The 11,529-nt window shown below is 40.7% G+C and overlaps 1 long non-coding RNA gene across 2 annotated transcripts; it reads right to left on the bottom strand.

Annotated features, from left to right (window-relative positions):
* Positions 1-304: 304 nt before the first annotated feature.
* On the bottom strand, positions 305-4,330 carry LOC132121024 (uncharacterized). Of its 2 annotated transcripts, XR_009426208.1 has the most exons (4): positions 3,784-3,838; positions 2,596-2,754; positions 680-717; positions 305-586 (listed from the first exon to the last, which is right to left on the bottom strand). It is a non-coding gene; the product is annotated as an uncharacterized LOC132121024 (long non-coding RNA). The 2 variants fall into 2 exon arrangements; XR_009426209.1 differs by lacking the exons at positions 305-586; positions 680-717; positions 3,784-3,838 and adding exons at positions 2,327-2,402; positions 4,275-4,330.
* Positions 4,331-11,529: the final 7,199 nt, after the last annotated feature.

The following is an 11,529-nucleotide window of genomic DNA, read 5'->3' on the forward strand; positions in this document are numbered from 1 at the left end:
CATAAGGAGGTTTGTTTCAAATTACTCATTTCAATTATGGACAGTGGTTCCACACAATTAGTTCTAGTTACTTTAACTAAATATTTTCTATTTAAAGTTACTCACTTCAACAAAGCATTTTTTGTGTGATTTGTCTTGTAATGAGTCAAAAGACAAGATGTCACAAATGATCAAAGTGTATTTGTTAAACAAGCAGTAAATAATTACACACAGTTACAGTAAATACAGTTTAAACCACATTACAGAATTACAAAAAAATTACACAAAATAGCAGAAATATCAAACTACTCATTTTCTAATTGGCATTCATGGGTAACCAATCAAACCTTATTCCAGGAACAGGAACTGGCTCCAGAAATAACTTCTTCAGTACTCCAAACTTGTACCTGAGTTCAGGAGGGTTGCTCAAGTTCAGTCCATATATCAGTCCCAGCAACATGGTTTTGCAGACTGTAAACTGCTAGGTCCTGAAGAACTTTATCCTTTAACACTCCAACTTCTGCTGAACTGTCTTCAATGATGCAGCTTCAAATAGATTCCCACGAGTCTTCTGGATCACCTCCTGATTGCTGCCAACGTCTGTATCCTAGAAGTATTTAAAAGCATGGAGAACTCAAATTCTTGTGTATTAACTTTAACAAATCATTTATTAACCTTGAACTCACCATATACCCCATACTGCTAGGGTCTTCATTTGGATACTTCAATTTCATTAGTCTGAAGATGAAAACAACAAAATTTAGCCTTTGTTTTTTTTTTTCCTAAAATTACATGAAAAAAAGTCAGTCATTTATCTTCTTATGGGAAATACAGGCAAGCAGAAAATGGTACACACATCTGGACCCTGCACGGTAAGCAACAGAACTGGAATGTTCCCAGACCCAGAAACATAGTAAAGACATTAGTAAAACAGTCCAAGTGACATCAGTGGTTCAACCATAATTTTACAAAGCTAAAAGAATACTTTTTTGTGCAAACAAAACCAAAACAGCGACTTTATTCAACAATTCTTCTCCAAATCGCTTCTTCCACCATTATCAACAGCACGTAAATAATTCATGCTGACCTAGAACACGCATGTGCTGAGCCTTGATTACACGCGGAAGAAAGCAATGTTCATGCCTCTTGTTACTCTCCATAATGGCGGCATATGTGATTTGGAGAAGAATTGTTGAATAAAGTTGCTATTTTTGTTTTCTTTGCACAAGTAGCTTTGTAAAAGTGTGGTTGAAGCATTGATGTCACATGAACTGTTTTACTGATGTCCTTACTATGACTCTGGGAACATTTCAGTTGCATTGCAGCCTTTATGGAGGTTCAGAAATCTCTCGCATTTTCATAAAAATATTAGGGATGCACCGATTGACCCGCCATCAATCGGAAACCGGACGGTTTTTGCTTAAAATACGCGATTGGTAATCGGCCGGTCTTTGGCCTTTTTTTCGGCCGATTTTTCCGGAAGTGCGTCCGCGTGCTCAGACTACATCTACATGAGGGTGAGTAATTAATAGGGCTGTCACTTTTGTGAAAAAAATCATTTTCGATTTTTAAGACATAAGTGTTCATTGAATCGATTGTAAAATCGATTTTCCATGTCAAAAAAAAAAAAGACGTTTCCTTTTTCAACGTCAAATAACAGACGAACCTAAAGAGAGTGCTGGAAACGCACAAGGCAGCAATATTTCTTATTTATTGGCATGAAGTTTCGTGCAGAATAACAAACAGCAAACACCAAAAAATATATGTGCAGAGGGACGGCTGCCATGACAAAAGAAAAACATCAGTGCAGGCTTCAACCCGGCTGCATTTATGATTTAGGCAATTCAAAAATCTCCAAGATTATTTTAAATAATGATTCAATCCATTTCAAACAACTGTTCAAAAAAATGAAACTTTAAATGGACTTGAGAACAGGCCATGTGTCCAGAGCAGAGCATTTTTTATTCACTATATGTCCAGCTGTTGAGAAGACGCGCTCCGATCGCACTGATGTCCCAGGGACACACAGGTACAGCTGCGCAATTCTCCACCACAGAAGCCGGTCGCTGTCAGCTTGCTATATCATAACTCAAAATCTCCTGTAACTAGAAGCGCGAATGAGGCGAATTCGCGTCTACCGCGCCGCGAGACCTCCAGACGCTCTATTCGCGTTTGGTGTGAACGCAGCATAAGAGGTCGCTTTCGACGTCACTGGGTCTTATAGGCACGTAAAATTGCTGGTATTCTTGTCTAGCTTTCGCAACGCATACTGCACTTTCGGAATTCTTTATTTTCTTTTTCTGCTTGTTTGTGAGTTTTGTTACATCTATATTTTTAAGTATTACTAGAAGTTCCTGGCAGGTGAGTTAGAGCTAAACTCCACAGAACACTGGCTTTCCTAGAGCAGGTCTGGACACCCCTGCCTTGCATCAAAATGAATTGTTTTTGGGAGGCAAATTCATTCATAATATGTCAGTTTATAGTAATATCACATATTTTGTATTTATTGTATTAATAAACCTAATCTTAATCTATCTGTCTTTTTTGTCAATTTCCAGTGGCCAGTGAGAGAATAATGTTTTAATACAAGGTTGTGTTGTGTGCAGTTGTTCTTACCTGTGTAGTGGGCACCAAGAGGGTTTCAGTATTTGTCCAAGCACTCTTCTTCAGTATGCAAACATCTTCATAAGTTCTGTAGTGCGGATCCAGTTTTGCAAAGATTGTTGATTCTAATGGGCCTATGGTAATTCTGTATGTCTCAAATTCTGCACAAATCTGTAAACACATGAAGTGCAATGTGTTACAAAAAAAAAAAAAACGGTTTAACAGCAAAAACCAATTCAATTATCAAAATATTAAGTGATTTATTTGTGTGAGTGATGAATAGTGTCATGTTTACCATTCCTAAAGGGTGAACCTGATTACATATCTGGAGAATTTGTATAATGTGAATAGCTCAGAGTAGTGTCTGGTTTAAAGTCATTGTATGACCACACCGCCATGTTCATAAACAAATCTTCAAATACTTTCACTGTGCTGAGCCAGGGCTCTCCAAACTCGGTCACATTACATGGTTAGACATTTATTGATTATTTAGCTTTTTGCAATTAGTTAAAATATACATATTCTAACAAATAAAGGGAATTACTTCCGCTTTTGAAAGTCCTTATGTATTACTAGTATACAATTAATTTATACAAATAAATATATTTTGCACACAAAATGAGATAAGAGAGAAACTCCTATTCGCCATTTGATTAGCTATAGGAGGAAGTAGCTGAATGACAAATCATTCTGCCTCTTAACATCTCTTATTGTAAGCCATATGTATAATAAAAGTAAAGGTAAGTGATAGGACGTTTTATTTTTGGATAAACATTTTACTAATAAATACAATCTCTCTTAAAATACCTTATTGGGTTATGATATTTAAAACAGTTTGGTTTGATCTAGCGCAGAACTAAAACTTTAATGAAATATTTCCCACAATTATAAAATAAATGTATGATTAGCTAGCTCCACACTGGAGAGCTGCTTTATAACAGGAAATCAAGTTATAATTCTAGCGACACTGACTCTGTATTTTCATGTTTAATATTGAAAAGCTATCTATTGCATAAGGACTGTTATATAAATAAACGTGACTGGACATTTCTTTACTGGAGTGGCTGGAGAACCTCAGAGTTCGTGCAAACATCCACATCGCTGTAATCAAATGTGTTCTTAAGAGCTGCTTTTACATCGCGGTCAGTTTTTGTTGTGTTTATGCAGTTATTGAGAGCAAGGCGTGCAGTATATATTTACATATTCATCCAAGGTTCGGATCGGCTCGGTTTGCTCAAACTGAAGTGCTATCTTCTTCTTTTGAATTGAATCAGGAGAGTGTAATACAATCTTGCGCTACACCGCCACACTGGTCAAACTGCATTATTGGAGGCTTTCACATTAGGCATACGAGATCAAACAACTAACGTTACTCAAAAACATTTGCCGACAAATTTTATTTATCGTCGACGTTGTTGATAATGTCGACTAATTGTTATATATATAATATATATATATATATATATATATATATATATATATATATATATATATATATATATATACTTAAGTCAATACCTTACAGAGAGTCGTGCGCTTTCACATCTCCCAACCGCTCAAAATCGTCTATTAATGGTGCAGTAAACCGATTACACAATACTAGACTGCAAAACAAAAGCACCCCAAAACAGAAACTCTAAGAGAAATTAAAGACTTTGACCTAACACAAGAAAAACTTTAGATTTTCTTACCTGACTGGTACCTCTTGCTCTCCTTCTCACCGTCATCAAATGCGTTGGAAATCGTCACTTCCGGGTTTTTTTTTTAATTACAAACTTAAACACTTTACGTTAGTTTAACGATTGATAATTAAGTAAAATTGAAAATGAAACATTTTAAGTTGATTAAGCACAATACAATTGTGTTTTGGCGGAAAACTAAATATACTTGTGTTGTTTTAGCAAAACATATCTGTGTAAAACGAACAGTGCCACAAATCCATTTTTTTTGAGTGCAGGTCACTCAGAAGGAGTGTAGAGTACTCGGTATTTATGTACGTTTTAATGTAAGTGTATGTGTGACTGGCTGTGGTTGTGCGAGAAAATAGACTCTACATCTGGTGGAGCAAGAGGTGCTCTCCCCTCCTGGACCATCACTTGAGAGTGATTAGGTTACAGAGACGGGCGTGGCTGGTGTTAAGAAAGGATGAGGTCATGAGCCCTAAAACATCTCGGTTACGTATGTAACCTTGGTTCCCTGAATAGGGAACGAGATGCTGCGGTGACGTCACCACGTATGGGAACACCTTCGGTGTGACGAATGTCTGAAGCCATATACTATCCCGCCAATCCTATTGGCCAAATAGCATTTACCTCAGATTTCATGACGAAGAAGAAGAAGAAAGCTATCAAGGTATGGCACGGCCAGAACCGCAGCATCTCGTTCCCTATTCAGGGAACCATGGTTACATACGTAACCGAGATGTTCCCTTTCATAGGTCACTTCAATGCTGCGGTGACGTCACCACGTATGGGAACGCTATACCATAACGCCTGACGTACCTGATAGCTTGGATCCAAGGAAGCATCTGCTCAAGCGGAGAGAACCCGGGAGCCAGGAGCCATCCTCACATCCAGACTGTAAGACCTGATAAAAGTGCTCGGTGAGGGCCAGCCTGCCGCAGCACAGATATCATCTATAGAAGATCCACTGAGAAAGGCTTGAGAAGAAGCCACTGCTCTCGTGGAATGACCTTTTACTCCTAAGGGCGAAGCGAGCCCGCGCGCCTCATAGGCCAAGGAAATAGCCTCCACCAGCCAATGGGACATGCGCTGTTTCGTAACTGCATGGCCTTTATTCTTATGTCCAAAACAGACAAACAGCTGGTCAGACTCACGCCATGGGGCAGTACGATCCACATAAGTCTTTAACGCTCTCACAGGGCAAAGACTTAGATCCCCAGACTCTGCCGCAGCAGGAGAAAAAGCCTCCAGGATCACCTGCTGAAAATGAAAAGGATTAGACGCGACCTTAGGAACATAATTAGGCCTATTCAATTCAAGTTTATTTGTATAGCGCTTGTTACAATACAAATCGTTACAAAGCAACTTTACAGAAAATTATGTTTCTACAATATTTAGTAGTAGCTAGTAGTTTGTGCAGGATTTTAGAAAAATAAAAATAATAATAATAATAATACAAGACGTAGTCAGCTAGATGATGAACTATCAATATTATTAATTAATAGTAATTATAGGATGCAGTCACACATGTAGCAATAATTGTTAGTTCTGTTTGTTGATTCAAGGTTAGCATCATCTGGGGTCCTCTGAGGGTCAGCATCATCTCTTCTCAGGTGTTCTGGATCCAGACTGGAGCTTGTGTAAATCCTAGTTACCACGGGATGTAAATCCTGTGGCAAAACATAGAAACAAAATAGAGACATCATTAGCATAGCTGCTGATCCAACAAAGTAAAATTAGTTTAACCCAAGCTAAAGAATAAAAATGCAGATGCAACTACACTCACAATTTAAGAGATACATTATTCGAATGCTTGGCGAAAGAGATGCGTTTTTAATCTAGATTTAAACAGAGAGAGTGTGTCTGAACCCCGAACATTATCAGGAAGGCTATTCCAGAGTTTGGTAGCCAAATGTGAAAAAGCTCTACCTCCTTTAGTGGACTACCAAAAGTCCAGCGTTTTGTGACCTTAGGGTGCGTGATGGGTTGTAGCGTGGTAGAAGGCTGGTTAGGTACGCAGGAGCTAAACCATTTAGGGCCTTATAGGTAAGTAATGATAATTTGTAACTGATACGGAACTTAATAGGTAGCCAGTGCAGAGACTGTAAAATTGGGGTAATATGATCATATTTTCTTGACCTGGTAAGGACTCTAGCTGCTGCATTTTGGACTACCTGTAGCTTGTTTATTGACGAAGCAGGACAACCACCTAGAAGTCCATTACAATAGTCCAGTCTAGAGGTCATGAAAGCATGAACTAGCTTTTCTGCATCAGAAACAGATAACATGTTTCGTAGCTTGGCAATGTTTCTAAGATGGAAGAATGCGGTTTTTGTAACATTGGAAATATGATTTTCAAAAGACAAATTGCTGTCCAATATAACACCCAGATTTCTGACTGTAGAGGAAGTAACAGTACATCCGTCTAGTTGCAGATTGTAATCTACAAGATTCTGTGTGGTGTTTTTTGGTCCAATAATTAATATCTCTGTCTTATCCGAATTTAATTGGAGAAAATTATTTGTCATCCAATCTTTTACATTTTTAACACACTCTGTTAGCTTAGATAATTGGGAAGTTTCATCTGGTCTCGTTGAAATATATAGGTGAGTATCATCAGCATAACAGTGGAAGCTAATTCCGTATTTTCTAATAATATTACCAAGGGGCAACATGTATATTGAAAATAGAAGGGGACCTAGGACGGATCCTTGTGGCACTCCATATTTTACTGATGATAAATGAGATGACACCCCATTTAAGTAAACAAAATGGTAGCGATCGGACAGGTAGGATCTAAACCATCTTAGAGCCTGCCCTTGAATACCTGTATAGTTTTGTAATCGATCTATGAGTATGTCATGATCTATGGTGTCGAACGCAGCACTAAGATCAAGTAAGACTAGAAATGAGATGCAGCCTTGATCTGACGCAAGAAGCAGGTCATTTGTAATTTTAACAAGTGCAGTTTCTGTGCTATGGTGGGGCCTAAAACCTGACTGAAATTCTTCATACAGATCATTTTTATGCAGGAAGGTGCTCAATTGAGCAGACACAACTTTTTCTAAAATTTTAGACATAAATGGAAGATTTGAAATAGGCCTATAATTTGCCAGTACACTAGGATCTAGTTTTGGTTTCTTAATAAGAGGCTTGATAACCGCCAGCTTGAATGGTTTTGGGACGTGACCTAAAGATATCGACGAGTTAATGATATTGAGAAGCGGTTCTTCGGCTACAGGTAACAGCTCTTTTAGTAATTTAGTGGGTACAGGATCTAATAAACATGTTGTTGGTTTAGATACAGTGATAAGTTTATTTAGCTCTTCCTGTCCTATATTTGTAAAGCACTGCAGTTTATCTTTGGGTGCGATGGATGAAACTGAAGTGTTAGACGCTGTAGAATCTACATTCGCTATTGTATTTCTAATGTTATCTATTTTATCAGTGAAGAAATTCATAAAGTCATTACTATTTAACGTTGGTGGAATATTTGAATCAGGTGGCGTCTGGTAATTTGTTAATTTAGCCACTGTGCTAAATAAAAACCTTGGATTGTTTTGGTTATTTTCAATGAGTTTGTGGATATGCTCTGCCCTAGCAGTTTTTAGAGCATGTCTATACCTGGACATACTGTTTTTCCATGCAATTTTAAAAACTTCCAAGTTAGTTTTTCTCCATTTGCGTTCAAGACTACGAGTTACTTTCTTGAGAGAGTGAGTATTACTGTTATACCATGGCACAGTACGTTTTTCTCTAACCTTTTTCAATTTGATGGGGGCAACAGCTTCTAATGTATTAGAGAAAATAGTGCCCATGTTGTCAGTAATTTCGTCTAATTCATGTGTATTTTTGGGCACAAATAGCAGTTGAGATAGATCAGGCAGGTTATTTGCGAATCTGTCTTTGGTGGCTGGAACAATAGTTCTGCCCAGACGGTAACGCTGAGACATATAGTTAATATCAGTTATATGCAGCATGCACGATACAAGGAAATGGTCTGTAATATCATCACATTGGGGTACAATATCTATAGCAGTAAGATCGATTCCATGCGATATAATTAGATCTAGTGTATGATTAAAACGATGAGTGGGCCCGGTGACATTTTGCTTGACTCCAAAGGAGTTTATTAGGTCAGTAAACGCAAGTCCTAATGTATCATTTGCATTATCAACGTGAATATTAAAATCTCCCATGATTAGCGCCTTATCAACTGTAACTAGAAGGTCTGAGAGGAAATCTGCAAATTCTTTTAGGAATTCTGTATACGGCCCTGGTGGTCTATACACAGTAGCCAGAGCAAGAGATACATTAGATTTCTTTTGCATGTCTGACAGTGTAACATTTAGCAGAAGTATTTCAAAAGAGTTAAACCTGTATCCTGTTTTCTGGGTAACATTGAGAATATCACTATATATTGTTGCAACACCTCCTCCACGACCAGTCTGACGGGGCCCATGCTTATAACAGTAGTTCGGTGGAGTAGACTCATTTAGACCAAAATAATCATTTGGTTTTAGCCAGGTTTCAGTCAAGCAGAGTACATCAAAACTATTTTCTGTGATCATTTCATTTACAATAACTGCTTTGGGTGTGAGTGATCTAATATTTATGAGCCCAAACTTAAAAAAATTTTTTTGTTCATTTACTTTACATTTTTCTGGTTTAATTACGATACGATTTTTTCTAGATCCTACATTATATTTTGACCTCACTATTCGGGGAACAGACACAGTCTTAATAGTTTTTACAGCACAAGTACTTTTATCATTTAAGCGGGTGGAACAAAACTCATCATAATAGTTATTAGAGAATTGTCTTACTAGTCACATGGAGCGAAGTGTCCTGGAGATGTTGTCAGAGAGCAGCTCCGCTCCGATTCTGCTGGGGTGTAATCCATCAGCGCGAAACAGCCTAGGACGCTCCCAGAAAAGATTCCAGTTATTAACAAATAGCAGTTTCTGTTCTTTACACCATGACAACAGCCATTCATTTAAAGCAAAAAGTCTACTGAACCTTTCGTGTCCTCGTCGATACGTGGGCAGTGGTCCTGACACGACGATCGTCGCCGCGGGCGTCGTGCTGCGAACCGTCTCGATCAGGCTGCTGAAGTCCCTCTTCAGCGTCTCCGTCTGCCGCAGCGTGGTGTCGTTAACCCCGGCGTGGAGCACGACCGCTCTGGGGCTCTCGTCGACCTTCAGGATCGCGGGTATCTGCGCAGAAACATCGAGAACACGAGCACCAGGCAAACAATGAGTGTGCACTTTACCTTCGGCTAACGTAGCACTTACGTGTCGGACGATGGAGTCTCCGATGATCACAGCGTCGCGTCCTGTCTCGCGGAGGGGAGCGAAGCGGTTCCGGATGGAGATGTCGAAGGCAGGAGGGGGAGAAGTCGTCGCCCGGGACCCGGCTCGCCTCCTCCGCTGTGGATGCACCCAGGGTCCGTGGTGTCCCAGCGTCGCAGTGAAGGACATCTGGGAAGATCGCGTCCTGGGTGCACCGGGCCTGTGCAGAGAAACACATGGAGTAGACGTGGTGGGACTGTTAGCAGATCGCTGTATACTTACCCCGGACTTGTGAGCGTCAGCCCGGGATGATTCCAGTGCGGTTCTCCGCTCTCTCAGCTGGGCCTGCCTCACCTCCAGGTCGCGAATCTGCTTTCCCACGGCCTCGAGCTCGAGCTGCACAGAGTGGAGACATTCATCCGCCATTAAAGCAAGTAACAGTGAGTACAGCAGTGGTAATGTGTGTGAATAGAGTATTAGCAATGTTAGCGCAGTTAGCTGCAACCACGCCGCTGATGCTAACGGGCTAAAAGCTAATAGCGGACCCGGGAGATCAAAATAAAACTAGTGATAGCGAGGCGCTCTGATTGTTTTTGTTGTAGAATACAATAGAGGATATATTCACACGTTATATAAACGGAAACGATGATGTATAAAATTTATTTTTGAGTTAAAAATAGTCAATGAAAAGAATATAGTGACGGAGCTCAAACGCAGTACAGCCGCAACAACACTTTCACAGAGCCTGGTGCAAACTCCATGCACGAGGGTGAGACAGAGAGAGCCTGTAAATCCCCAACTCTCTTGAGGGAGGATAAAGCCATGAGAAGAAGTGTCTTCAGAGTCAGGATCTTATCCGATACAGTTTTCAGGGGCTCAAACGGATGCCCTGACAAACCCAGTAACACAATGGATAAATCCCATGAAGGAACTCGCACAGGGCGGAAAGGTCTCAACCGTCGCGCACCCTGTATAAAGCGAGAAACCAGTGGATGACGACCCACTGAGACACCACCCATATACTCATGGTGAGCTGAGATAGCTGCCACGTAAACCTTCAGAGTGGCTGGTGTCAATCCATCCGAAAAACGGTCCTGAAGAAACTCCAGTACTGAAGCCACAGGGCAGTAAACTGGAACCACATCATGAGTTTCGCACCATGTCATAAACAGTTTCCACTTGAAAGCATATAAGCGTCTCGTAGAAACTGCTCTAGAGTTCAGTATAGTCTCGGTGGTTTCAGCAGAAAGACCGGGACATATCAACAGATCTGGCCTCGGATGCCAGATCCGTCCCTGTGCTTGCGATAATAAATCCCGTCTGAGGGGAATCTCCCACGGAGAGCCCGCTAACAGATTGATGAGATCCGCAAACCACGGCTGTGTGTGCCATCGCGGAGCCACCAGCAGCAGCTGTCCCACTCTGTCCCGCCCTATTCTGAATAATACCGCTGGGATCAGACGAATCGGGGGAAACGCATACAAACTGGTCCTGGGCCAGCTGTGAGCTAGCGCATCCAGACCCAGGGGTGATGGAGGGCATAGGGAGAACCATAGCGGGCAATGCGTAGTCGTGCTCGACGCGAATAAATCCACTTTCGCTTCCCCGAAAATCTGCCATAGGTGATTCACCGTTTGGGGGTGTAATCTCCATTCCCCCTGTTCCAGAGCCTGTCTGGATAGTAAATCCGCTCCGAAGTTCAGTCGTCCGGGGATGTAAACAGCTCGGATCGACAGAAATCTGTCGTGAGACCAAAGAAGAATACGTATCGCCAGCCTGCACAGGGGGCGAGAACGCAATCCTTCCTGATGGTTCAGATAAGACACGACCGCAGTGTAACATACTAATATGCTTTTATTATCCAAATCCATTAAAGGATTTTTATGCTGCATTAATTAGGTATGTAAAGACCTTGTCTCAGAGGAGCACCAGGACAAGACCACAGGAAACAGATGATTCTTCTGCACAATCTG

The sequence above is a fragment of the Carassius carassius genome, chromosome 39 (assembly GCF_963082965.1).
Source record: "Carassius carassius chromosome 39, fCarCar2.1, whole genome shotgun sequence".
Taxonomy (NCBI): domain Eukaryota; kingdom Metazoa; phylum Chordata; class Actinopteri; order Cypriniformes; family Cyprinidae; genus Carassius; species Carassius carassius.